Below are 14,509 nucleotides of genomic sequence, written 5' to 3'. Positions count from 1 at the left end.
TACCTTTTGTGAACCAGACAAACGGATCCCTTCGTAGACAGTTGCATATGACCCATAACCCAGCTTTTTCATGATTTTATAGTGCTGCAAGATGTCCCCTGTTAAATAAAAGAGGGACATACTAAATTTACAGTATAAACCACAAAAAAAAAAATGCAGATTAAAGATAGCTGTAAAATGGACACATTATTGTGGTGCCTCAAACAACCAAAATCAATCCTCAGTTCACATTTTCATTTGGATAATAAAGACAATGTCCAGAAAAAGATGTTAAAACTGAGGTACTTTTTGCACATTTTATGAGTCATGTTGGGGCTTGTTATATAAACTGACCTGTCTTTCCCTTTGAACTTATATGGATCATTTCATCCTCATTCTTCCAAGAAATGTCATCCGATGTCGAAGCTGAGTTGTTGCTCTCCTCAATCATAGATGGCACAGTCAGAGAAGCACTGCTGTTGTGTGAGCTGATGTCCCTTTGCTCTTGCCTGGGAATGTCTTTATCATCATCCTGCGCACAGGAGAGAGAAGACACACAGCTGTGCCTGCTGTGCACTGTGTTGTTTTCCTCAATCATAGATGGCACAGTCAGAGAAGCACTGCTGTTGTGTGAGCTGATGTCCCTTTGCTCTTGCCTGGGAATGTCTTTATCATCATCCTGCGCACAGGAGAGAGAAGACACACAGCTGTGCCTGCTGTACACTAAGTTGTGTTCAGTGTCGCTGTTCTGTTCAGCTTCACCATCAGAGCATCTCTCAGGCTGTTGGCTGCTGTCATTTCTGCACTGACTCTGTTGGGCTTCGGTGGAAGTTTTCTTGGATTTCTTAGACAAAGCCTATCTAAAGAACCTCCCTTTCTTCTTCTTCTCTACTCTCTCTGGGACAGGCCTTGGTGACATAGATGCAGCAGCATTTTGAGATTTGCACTGACCCATTGCTCCAGATGTCTGTCTGATGTTCTGTCACTAACTTATCACAAGTTCACTGAACGTACACAAAGTTCACAGATCGAATGAAATACTAAAAATCAAGAGATAAAACACAGAGCGAGAGATATAAAACAATTTGAGCAATTTTTCACCACAGATATAACAAAAAATACTATTCAGATCAGATCGTTTGTACTAGCCAACATGTATATGTGGGCCCCACATGGTTTATGCTTGGGCTACGTGGGTACCAAGTGGGTATGGTCCCAAAATGGGCATCTTATCTGGGGCCCACTTGGGTCAGCTAAGTAGGTCCCACATGGGCAAAAACAGGTGGGCTCCCCATGTGGGTCCTAGTTGGGTCACTAATGGGAAAAGTAGTGCATGGGTTCAAAATGGGAAACAAAAATGGGGCCCATTTGGGTTTATCAAATGGGTTAGACATGGGCAAACACAATAAATCCCATATAGGCTGCCTACATGGGCCCAAGGTAGGACCCACATAGATAATCTTTATATGGGTTATGAATGGGGTAAACATATGGGGCCCACTTTGATAAACCATATGGGTCAGACATGGGCAAACACAATAAATCCCATATAGGCTGCCTACATGGGCCCAAGGTAGGACCCACATAGATAATCTTTATATGGGTTATGAATGGGGTAAACATATGGGGCCCACTTTGATAAACCATATGGGTCAGACATGGGCAAACACAATCAGTCCTATATAGGCTGCCTACATGGGCCCAAGGTGGAACCCACATAGGTAATCTCTATATGGGTTATGAATGGGGAAAATATATGGGGCCCACTTTGATAAACAATATGGGTCAGACATGAGCAAACACAATCAGTCCTATATAGGCTGCCTACATGGGCCCAAGGTGGTACCCACATAGGTAATCTCTATATGGGTTATGAATGGGGGAAATACATATGGGGCCCACTTTGATAAACCATATGTGTCAGACATGGCAAACACAATCAGTCTTATATAAACTGCCAACATGAGCCCAAAGTGGTACCCACATAGGTAATCTCTATATGGGTTATGAATGGGAAAAACATATGGGGTCCACTTTGATAAACCATTTGGGTCAGACATGGGCAAACACAACCAGTCCTATATAGGCTGCCTACATGGGCCCAAAGTGGTACCCACATAGATAATCTCTATATGGGTTATAAATGGGAAAACATATGGGGTCCACTTTGATAAACCATATGGGTCAGACATGAGCAAACACAAGCAGTCCTTTATAGGCTGCCTACATGGGCCCAAGGTGGTACCCACATAGGTAATCTCTATATGGGTTATGAATGGGGAAAATATGTGGGGCTCACTTTAATAAACCATATGGGTCAGACATGGGCAAACACAATCAGTCCTATATAGGCTGCCTACATGGGCCCAAGGTAGATCCCACATAGGTAATCTCTATATGGTTTATGAATGGGAAAAACATATGGGACCCACTTTGATAAACCATATGTGTCAAACATGGGCAAACACAATCAGTCCTATATAGGCTGCCTACATGGGCCCAAGGTAGTTCCCACATAGGTAATCTCTATATGGGCCCTGAATGGGGAAATACATATGGCGCCCGCTTGGTGAAACTATATGTGTCAGACATGGGCGAACACAATCAGTCCCATATAGGCTGCCTACATGGGCCCAAGGTAGTACCCACATAGGTAATCTCTATATGGTTTATGAATGGGAAAAACATATGGGACCCACTTTGATAAACTATATGCGTCAGACATGGGCAAACACAATCAGTCCCATATAGGCTGCCTACATGGGCCCAAGGTAGTTCCCACATAGGTAATCTCTATATGGTTTATGAATGGGAAAAACATATGGGACCCACTTTGATAAACCATATGGGTCAGACATGGGCGAACACAATCAGTCCCATATAGGCTGCCTACATGGGCCCAAGTTGGTACCCACATAGGTAATCTCTATATGGTTTATGAATGGGAAAAACATATGGGACCCACTTTGATAAACCATATGTGTCAAACATGGGCAAACACAATCAGTCCTATATAGGCTGCCTACATGGGCCCAAGGTAGTTCCCACATAGGTAATCTCTATATGGGTTATGAATGGGAAAAACATATGGGGTCCACTTTAATAAACCATATGGGTCAGACATGAGCAAACACAACCAGTCCTATATAGGCTGCCTACATGGGCCCAAGGTGGTACCCACATAGGTAATCTCTATATGGGTTATGAATGGGGAAATACATATAGCGCCCAATTGGCCAAAACAATATGTGTCAGACATGGGCAAACACAACCAGTCCCATATAGGCTGCCTACATGGGCCCAAGTTGGTACCCACATAGGTAATGTCTATATGGGTTATGGATGGGGAAAATATGTGGGGCCCTCTTTAATAAACCATATGGGTCAGACATGGGCAAACACAACCAGTCCCATATAGGCTGCCTACATGGGCCCAAGTTGGTACCCACATAGGTAATGTCTATATGGGTTATGGATGGGGAAAATATGTGGGGCCCACTTTAATAAACCATATGGGTCAGACATGAGCAAACACAATCAGTCCTATATAGGCTGCCTACATGGGCCCAAGGTAGTTCCCACATAGGTAATCTCTATATGGGTTATGAATGGGAAAAACATATGGGACCCACTTTGATAAACCATATATGTGTCATGAGCAAACACAATCAGTCTTATGGTGGTAGCCACATAGGTAATCTCTATATGGGTTATGAATGGGGGAAATACATATGGGGCCCACTTTGATAAACCATATGTGTCAGACATGGCAAACACAATCAGTCTTATATAAACTGCCAACATGAGCCCAAAGTGGTACCCACATAGGTAATCTCTATATGGGTTATGAATGGGAAAAACATATGGGGTCCACTTTGATAAACCATTTGGGTCAGACATGGGCAAACACAACCAGTCCTATATAGGCTGCCTACATGGGCCCAAAGTGGTACCCACATAGATAATCTCTATATGGGTTATAAATGGGAAAACATATGGGGTCCACTTTGATAAACCATATGGGTCAGACATGAGCAAACACAAGCAGTCCTTTATAGGCTGCCTACATGGGCCCAAGGTGGTACCCACATAGGTAATCTCTATATGGGTTATGAATGGGGAAAATATGTGGGGCTCACTTTAATAAACCATATGGGTCAGACATGGGCAAACACAATCAGTCCTATATAGGCTGCCTACATGGGCCCAAGGTAGATCCCACATAGGTAATCTCTATATGGTTTATGAATGGGAAAAACATATGGGACCCACTTTGATAAACCATATGTGTCAAACATGGGCAAACACAATCAGTCCTATATAGGCTGCCTACATGGGCCCAAGGTAGGTCCCACATAGGTAATCTCTATATGGTTTATGAATGGGAAAAACATATGGGACCCACTTTGATAAACCATATGTGTCAAACATGGGCAAACACAATCAGTCCTATATAGGCTGTCTACATGGGCCCAAGGTAGTTCCCACATAGGTAATCTCTATATGGTTTATGAATGGGAAAAACATATGGGACCCACTTTGATAAACCATATGTGTCAAACATGGGCAAACACAATCAGTCCTATATAGGCTGTCTACATGGGCCCAAGGTAGTTCCCACATAGGTAATCTCTATATGGGCCCTGAATGGGGAAATACATATGGCGCCCGCTTGGTGAAACTATATGTGTCAGACATGGGCGAACACAATCAGTCCCATATAGGCTGCCTACATGGGCCCAAGGTAGTACCCACATAGGTAATCTCTATATGGTTTATGAATGGGAAAAACATATGGGACCCACTTTGATAAACTATATGCGTCAGACATGGGCAAACACAATCAGTCCCATATAGGCTGCCTACATGGGCCCAAGGTAGTTCCCACATAGGTAATCTCTATATGGTTTATGAATGGGAAAAACATATGGGACCCACTTTGATAAACCATATGTGTCAAACATGGGCAAACACAATCAGTCCTATATAGGCTGCCTACATGGGCCCAAGGTAGTTCCCACATAGGTAATCTCTATATGGGTTATGAATGGGAAAAACATATGGGGTCCACTTTAATAAACCATATGGGTCAGACATGAGCAAACACAACCAGTCCTATATAGGCTGCCTACATGGGCCCAAGGTGGTACCCACATAGGTAATCTCTATATGGGTTATGAATGGGGAAATACATATAGCGCCCAATTGGCCAAAACAATATGTGTCAGACATGGGCAAACACAACCAGTCCCATATAGGCTGCCTACATGGGCCCAAGTTGGTACCCACATAGGTAATGTCTATATGGGTTATGGATGGGGAAAATATGTGGGGCCCACTTTAATAAACCATATGGGTCAGACATGGGCAAACACAACCAGTCCCATATAGGCTGCCTACATGGGCCCAAGTTGGTACCCACATAGGTAATGTCTATATGGGTTATGGATGGGGAAAATATGTGGGGCCCACTTTAATAAACCATATGGGTCAGACATGAGCAAACACAATCAGTCCTATATAGGCTGCCTACATGGGCCCAAGGTAGTTCCCACATAGGTAATCTCTATATGGGTTATGAATGGGAAAAACATATGGGACCCACTTTGATAAACCATATATGTGTCATGAGCAAACACAATCAGTCTTATGGTGGTAGCCACATAGGTAATCTCTATATGGACCCTGAATGGAGCAATACATACAAGTATAATTGTGAATATAATGAATTATGGAGTAAATATAAATTGTGCATCTGTAAATTGCATCATAAACTATACACTTGTAAACAACATATCTGTACAATCATTAAAACAATTATATGCAGTATATGTGTAATTTATAATCTTTCATAATACCACTAACAGCTGACTGCGGAATATTTAGTAGTGAGGAAATTTCACAAGTGGACTTATTACACAATTGGAAACCTGGTACCACGCTTGAACTCACTGAATTCACTGAGCTCCTGAGAGCGACCTATTCTTTCACAAAATTTGTAGAAGCGTCTGCTTAGTGCTTGATTTTATACAACTGTGGCCACGGAATTGATTGAAACACCCAAATTCAATTATTTGGAGGGGTGTCCCAATACTTTTGGCAATATAGTGTATGTGGTTACAGTATAGGCCATGTCTCTTCAAATCCAGTCCTGGAGTGTTGGTGTTCAGCAGACATTAGTTCCAACCCATGACACTAAATATTCAAAGTGTCAATTTTTTAGTGGTCTTATTTTGTGAGTTACTGCAAAATGCTTATCTCCATATAGTTATTTCAAAAAAATATATACAAATGGTTCAAAATATCCAGAAAATGGTCACTGTACAATATGAAGAACGGGTTACAGAAGTTATCAAATTCTGTCTATCAAAATCTATCTAAATAATGGAATTATAAAGGCTTAGAGATGGGTAGAAGAAATCAAACCCCTAGCAACAGCCATATGCCCTTATTCAATTGAGATACTCCAGAGTTTTCTGGTCAGTCGGTTAGTGACAATGTAATTCTAGAGATTGAATATTGGGGTTAGGGTTAGGGTTTTGATTATTGTAAGGGGCACATCAGTTCAGATGATGAAATATCCCAAGTAAAGAAAGATAGAATGGAAATTCATGGTTTGAAGGGAAAATCCAATTTAAATTCACAAATCATATTTGTATCATATACAGGAGTACAGAATAAAGTGCAGTTTCATTCATTTAGCATATTGTGTTTTGAGTTCAGTTTTCTTTTGAGGCCAACAGTACAGACTTTTATTTTCAGTCATAGTTGGCACATGACTGACCCTCAAAGTTGAAATACGGTTGAAATAATGTCAGTTGTTGGGTTAGGGTTAGGGTTAGGTTTAGGTTAGTTTTTTTTTTTTTTTTTTTTTTTTTCAAAATCTGTATGTTGAATCAATGTCATGTCTTCAAGGAATACATCTTTGAATTATAATTATTTCTAATTATTATTTTGTTATTTTAGCATTGTATAATATTTTGATCCAAACACCACTTCAAAAATCTAAATTTATGTTAAAATATAATCATATTATTAACAATAATAATAATAATGGATATAATTTCAATCTCAACAGAGAAGTGCAGCAGAAACTTTTTTGCTTTGTGTGATTTTGTTTGTTTGGACAATTTTATGTTTGCCTAAAGCTTACCATGCAGGATTGCATTTTTATTCACACTGTCATCAAAACACTATTTGACCAACTACTTAAATAACATAGTCTACAAATAAAACTGAACACACATTTCTTTAAAAAAAACAAGAAAAAAAAAGTAATATTTTCCATTATCAGCTGAAACAATTGCTATTGGTTGTTTTTACCTTCTTTGATTATGATTGGTTAATATGACTGCCATCTACGTAACTGGCCAATGACAACCGTGCGCGCCTTTTTACTGGTCAAGTTTGAAAATACGTCAGTTTGTATTGATGATGACGACATGTGTGTGCTACTGCTCGGCAAGATTACTCGGTCTTTCCTTATGCCTGTTAAATTATTATTTTAAACTAATTTGCGTTGTGACATGTAAACGGAGGAGAACAGAAGCTGATATGTGAACACAGAGGAAGGTCGGTCTGGATGTGTGAGTCGTGCAAACATTTTGCCAAAATGATTTTGGCGATATCAGGTAAGAGAACATTTTTCAGTCTCTATTACGTAAAGTTAGGCTTCGTATTCATGTCCTATCCACTATAATTTTAGAAAAATAGAGATTAATTAATAATACAGATTTAAACGTTTAGGTATTACATTAAAATAAGCGGATAAGAATGTTAATATAGTTCATGGTAGAATATAATGCAGGTAAACCAATCGTGTGTTAATGGAGTTCATTAACTTCCCAGAAATGTTCTTTGTAAGTTAACTTTCACGGATAAACGGACGTACTACAACCTGCAGCTGTGTGTGTGACTGTGTGTGTACCATTGATTTGTTTACAGTAAGATACTAATCACAATTAGCGTATGCACTTATTTAACGTTGAAGCCTCTGATGTCAATGTTGTCAGCTAGTTTAAAACTCAAACACATGAAAACCCTAATGGAAAAAAAAAAATAATACGAAAATATATTTGAAACATTTATTTTATGCTAAGTTTACTGCAAAGCATTTACATACATGTACTTAATATAAATACCCTGCAATTGTACTTTGGTATCCTAAAATATATACTTAAAGTCAATAAGAACAAAAAATGTTGTATTTAATGCACTTTAGTTATCTGGAAGTCGTGCTGAGGTTAAGTGTATTTGATTGTGTTAAAGTGAAACTATTGCAAGTGTACTTTAGGTACACTTTATTAATGGTTATATATTTTTTAAAATGTTGTCGTAATATTAAAAAATGTGCATTGTGTACTAAAGAAAGGCTCCAAATAAAGTTTAATTATAAATTAAATATAAGTCTTAGGAGATGTGTCAATAAATATGTTAATGGATTTGAAGTATAATAAGAATGAAGTAAATGTGTTTTAAATATATTTAAATATAATTTTCTTATTTAAATTTTTTTTTTCTCGGGAAGGAGCATCCGAATGAGTAAAGTGACTGATAAAACAGTCATTTACATATGGATATATCTCAAGCATTGGAAGAAGATTTTTTGGGGTGAACAGGCACCCAACGGAGAGACAAATCCACCACGATTATCAACTTCAGTAAGATGCAAGTCAATTTTAACCATTGCTTCTAAACCTTACATTGGGATTTATAGTTAAAAGTATTAGGCTATTCTCATCATCAAAAGTCATTCCATCTACCAGTGACAAATCTGAGTAACTTTTTATCCTTTTGTCTTTCTTCCTCTAAAGTGACAAAGAAAGGAGAACATGTCACCATCATCAGTCCTTTATTTAGTTCACTGAAGAGCATCAAGGGAAAGACCCTCAGACGTGTCATAGCAGGATAAATGTGGCGCCGGGTAAAATTATTAGATGGTCTGTTTGATTTTGGTGTACCAATTTGCTTTTTTCAAAGCTACAATTGTGTGATGTGACGTGACATGTATGTGCAAAAACGGCTGCCCACTGCTCTGGGTGTGTGTTCACAGTGTGTGTGTGTGTTCAGTGAGTATTGAACACACACACACACACACTGAACACACACCCGGAGCAGTGGGCTGACGTTTTTGCTGCGGCACCCAGGGAGCTATTGGGGACCATTTGTTCCGAATGTTTAATAATGGCAAATGTTGGTACAATTTAAATAAGCTTTGTTTAATATTGTTTAAAGGAATGGTACAAATTAAATCTTTCTTTTTAAGGACTTTTCAGCCCACTCCACCCAACCCCAGATTGACCAAGGATCCAGATGAGTACTGGCAATTTGGTGAGGGATTGCACTGTCACTTCTGGTATGAATCCATTAACCTTTTGTTATGTGTGAGGTGTTTTGAATTTACTTAATTTATTCAAATTTACAAAATTAGATTTTACATAATTGACGTAGAGTAGTAGTAATTTTCACTAAAATTAAAATGACCCCATGATTTACTCACCCTCAATCCACCGTTAGTGTATATGACTTTCAGATGAATACAATTGGAGTTATATTAACTATGGGGTTGGGTTAATAAAGTCCTTCTGGAGCAAGGCCATGAGTTTCCAAAAGTATCCATATTTAAAACTTTATAAAGTAAAATAACTAGCTTCCAGCCATACACAGTCTACTTGTGTATAAAGCGCAACTTACGCAACTTATGACGTCAGAAGTAGCGTAGTGCATCATGGGGTAGCGTAAATATATATATAATATATATAGTAATCGAATGTCGAATTCACGCGCATAGGTTTAGTACCTATGATCAAGCGCGTGAACTCGACTATCGATTACTATGGACTTCGACCGAAAACAGGAAATAAATACAGTATGAGCGCTGGCTGAATAAACATAATTTTTATTCATATCTTTCACATCTACTGCAGTCAAATTCACTTGTGTTCACGCTGAAGGAATCACTCACATTGGCTGTGCACTTGTAATGACACATCAAGGATGTTAAGAGGCTAAAAGCAGGTTTAAAACTTGCCCTATTGAAGTCAATAGGGTTCAAATTTTAAAAAGAGGATAACACGGTGTAGGCGGTGTAGGTTGTCGTTGTTCTCTGTATTGACAGCACTCCAAATGTACAAAAAAATGAGCTCAATGTTAAAATTGACCGGAGTTCTCCTTTAAGTGGAATCTGTATTTTTGTTTGCCCGGAAGCTAGTTGTTTTACTTTATAAAGTTTTAAATATGAATATTTTTTTACACAAACTCATGGCGTCGCCATCGCCATCGCCATGGCGTCGCAGCTTCAGAAGGCCTTTATTAACCCCCCGGAGCCACGTAGAGTTCTTATACAGGGTGGGCCATTTATATGGATACACCGTAATAACATGGGAATGGTTGGTGATATTAAAGTCCTGTTTGTGGCACAACTTTTGTTTTTTCAATATGAAGAGGGCCATGTGACACATCAAACTTATTGGTAATGTCACAAGAAAAACAATGGTGTGCTTGGTTTCAACGTAACTTTATTCGTTCATGAGTTATTTACAAGTTTCTGACCACTTATAAAATGTGTTCAATGTGCTGCCCATTGTGTCGGATTGTCAATGCAACCCTGTTCTCCCACTCTTCACACACTGATAGCAACACCGCAGGAGAAAGCACACCATTGTTTTTCTTGTGACATTACCAATAAGTTTGATGTGTCACATGGCCCTCTTCCTATTGAAAAAACAAAAGTTGTATCCAAGATGGCCGACTTCTAAATGGCCACCATGGTCACCACCCATCTTGAGGAGTTTGCCCCCTCACATATACTAATGTGCCACAAACAGGACTTTAATATCACCAACCATTCCCATGTTATTACGGTGTATCCATATAAATGGCCCACCCTGTATAATGGGTAGATGCACTTTTTGGAGCTTTAATCTGATGGTTGCAATGGTTGCAATCCACTGCCATTATGCAGCTTGGAAGCATCAGTGTGTTTATTAATATAACTTCGATTGTATTCGTCTAAAAGAAGAAAGTAATACACACCTAGGATGAGTGAATCATGGGCTAATTTTAATTTGTAAAGTGAACTACTTCTATACTTTGTGTAGTTAGGATTCTGAATTAAGTGTAATGTTTCTCTACATATCAGAAATATACAGAACAGAGGAATGGTACACAGAAGTCACGGTTCGGTTCAGACATCACAGTTCGGTACAAGTTTGTTACAATGGAGGGAAAAGCAAAACAAAAATGCAGAAGGCTTGTGCATGTCTCAGGCTGTACCACCAAAGGAAAATAAATTGCTTAAGCCTTGTATTTTTTAAATAAGTTTTATTAATAAAGTAAAGGCAAAAAAAAACAGTTTATTTGTAGAGCACTGACAATAGTTTTATATAATTAGTTTATTAATTAAATTAATAAAAAGACAAAAAGACCTTGATATATGTTTGGTAATTGCTACAATTAAATAAAAAATTAATTTGCTACATTTCAGATTAATATATTTGTTTTCCTTTAAATTTTACAGTAACTTAAACACTTTGCAGTTTGAATGTCCTGTATAAACAAAATTATCTAGTATGTTTTTATGTTTACACTGTTCGATCGCGCCTCACACACACACACACACACACACACAAATTAAAGTCATTCTGAAAATGAAATCATTCTGATTGATTAATCTGAACATAGTTTTTACATGAATGCTAAGTCATCGGGTTGATGTGCATTTATAAGTCACAAGCTTCAAATTTTATTTAATCTTTTGATGTAAACGTAATATGCAGTTTCCTGCTGTTGTCACAAACTAACCATCCTCTGTTGTTTTAAAAAGCAGACTTATATTTACCTATTTCAGGTCCTTATTAGGAGACGCGAACTACAAAAAGCCTTGCCGTGCTGCTTATATTAATCAAGCCGTAAAAAAAAAAAGGTATCTGCAGATGAGAGTCCGAAACAAGCACTTGTTGGACAAAGTTGTCCTGCACCACTTCACAGAATGATGAGTGGGAAGATCATTTTAGATTGACACAACAGTAATTTATTATATTCTTAAATAATATTACAACAACATCAGCTCGTAATTCAAGTACTGAAATAAGTTTATAGTTCAGATATAAACACTGTCAACAGTAGCAATCAAAATAGAGTAAATCAACTTTTGCAAGAAACTTTACACTTGAAACTTTAATCATTCATTCTAGAGATTCGTTCAAAAACACTGATTCATCCAGTAATGAAACACGTATTTTAGTCATTTAATTATTCATTCAAACCTTTTTTTTCATTCAGATTAAACATTTTAAATCGACTGCAGGAATTAACATTTGTCAGAACCTCTAGTAAATTACATGTTATGTTGTTATTTTATCTGTTCAGAATCGTGATCTCTGTCTGAAACACTGAAAGAATCAGGATTCTCATTTCGACTTAATTCTAACTTGTTTATTAAAACTATGACTCTTAAGTTGAGCCATCCTGGAAATTTATGAATCATCCACACCTGTGATCACCTCAATTATTTTCCAAAGACACAAAGAATAATATTTTTGTATTTCTACTTTAAAAGCAATCGTAAATCATTAGCAATAAAAAAATAATCAAAATACTTTAATTATGCATCATTTCATCGGCCCATTCTATCATGGACTGAGTTTTTAATGGTGTACTTGTATCAATGAATGATTTGATGCTTTCAAACACATCGCATATTCATACTTTATAAACTGGTTTTATTAATACAAAATTAAATCGGAATAGTCTGAATAAATAAACAGTAATTCTCTGTTAAATTTCCCAAATGCCCTTCCAGTGACATTCCAATACCATGACTATTCCAATTGAAGTTTAATGCTGTTTTTGTTTTTTTATCCTGAGTAAAAGTTGTTATTCTTTCATAAGGTATTGTGTAAGTAACATGATTTCTCTAAAATCATAATCTATAAAAAAAACTAATTTGTTTTGCAGAGGCTCTTAAGAAGACTGCTCAGATCAACTGGCAAGAAACTAAGAGGGAACTTTAAAAAAAAGTCTGAGACAAGAGATGGAGGACAGTGTCCAGAATGCACAAATGACTGTTTGCAGTGTAAGCTGTACTGATACATGTATAGTTGCTGCTTCTTCTAACTGTCCCCAATTTATTTCCTTTTCAAATGTTCAAAGCGTTCAGTATAGACTGGGTCAAATACAGGTTAAAAGTATGTATTTTAACAATTAGGTATATAACTTTAAAGAGATACTCTTTAATCTGACATAAATCTGCTTCTTTAAATATTGTCTCTGGAATTTCAGAATATAGCATAATATGATGGGTAATTTCAATAAAATTTTAATTTGAAAAGATTTCAATCTCACTGTGTGCTCTAATGCTTTAAAACTTGTTTGTGTGGTGTTGCTATTCATTTAGATGGAACCCAGATGATCCCTAGTTGGGCCACATGCATATGATTCCTAGTTGGGCCCCACCTAAAGCCCTGTGAAATCCTGCATAAATCCTAAATGAGTAAGTTGCTGGGGCCAACATGGAACCCATAGACAAACCCACTTACAGCCTGTATTTCGGCCCATGTAGTAACCTTGTAGTACCCACAAAAAAACTAAAGCTGGGACCAAGAAGGGTCTTGTGCATGTAGCCCAGTTAGGGCCCACCTTTTTGTAAGTGCCATCCTATATGAAATCCATATGGGCAGTTGGTATGGGGCCATTATGGAACCCACGGACAATCCCATACAGAGCCCATTTTTCAGCCTATTTCAAACCCACATGGGCCCCGTACACAAATGTCGGCGGGGTTAAGCTGGGACCGAGTTGGGTCTTGTGCATTTTGCCCACTTGGGTCCCACCTAGTACAAAGTGCAATCCTATATGAAATCCATCTGGGCAATTAACATGGGGCCATTATGGAAACCGCGGACAATCCCACACAGAGCCCATTTTTCAGCCCATTTCAAACCCACATGGGCCCCATGTACAAATGTCTACTGGGTTAAAGCTGGGACCGAGGTGGGTCTTGTGCATTTTGCCCACTTGGGTCCCACCTAGTACCAAGTGCAATCCTACATGAAATCCATCTGGGCAATTCACATGGGGCCATTATGGAACCCGCGGACAATCCCATACAGAGCCCATTTTTCAACCCATTTCGAACCCACATGGGCCCCATGTACAAATGTCTACTGGGTTAAAGCTGGGACCGAGGTGGGTCTTGTGCATTTTGCCCACTTGGGTCCCACCTTGTACCAAGTGCAATCCTACATGAAATCCATCTGGGCAATTCACATGGGGCCATTATGGAACCCGCGGACAATCCCATACAGAGCCCATTTTTCAGCCCATTTCGAACCCACATGGGCCCCATGTACAAATGTCTACTGGGTTAAAGCTGGGACCGAGGTGGGTCTTGTGCATTTTGCCCACTTGGGTCCCACCTAGTACCAAGTGCAATCCTACATGAAATCCATCTGGGCAATTCACATGGGGCCATTATGGAACCCGCGGACAATCCCATACAGAGCCCATTTTTCAGCCCATTTCGAACCCA

At 38.5% G+C, this 14,509-nt stretch overlaps 1 long non-coding RNA gene across 1 annotated transcript; it reads left to right on the top strand.

Moving 5' to 3' along the window:
* Window positions 1-8,510: 8,510 nt before the first annotated feature.
* On the top strand, window positions 8,511-13,262 carry LOC311089933. Its single transcript, XR_014607803.1, has 4 exons — window positions 8,511-8,646; window positions 8,793-8,902; window positions 9,245-9,334; window positions 12,937-13,262. It is a non-coding gene; the product is annotated as an uncharacterized lncRNA (long non-coding RNA).
* Window positions 13,263-14,509: the final 1,247 nt, after the last annotated feature.

This window comes from Abramis brama (assembly GCF_963993115.1).
Source record: "Abramis brama genome assembly, chromosome: 9".
NCBI lineage: Eukaryota > Metazoa > Chordata > Actinopteri > Cypriniformes > Leuciscidae > Abramis > Abramis brama.
This window is presented reverse-complemented; position numbering and strand designations above follow the sequence as displayed.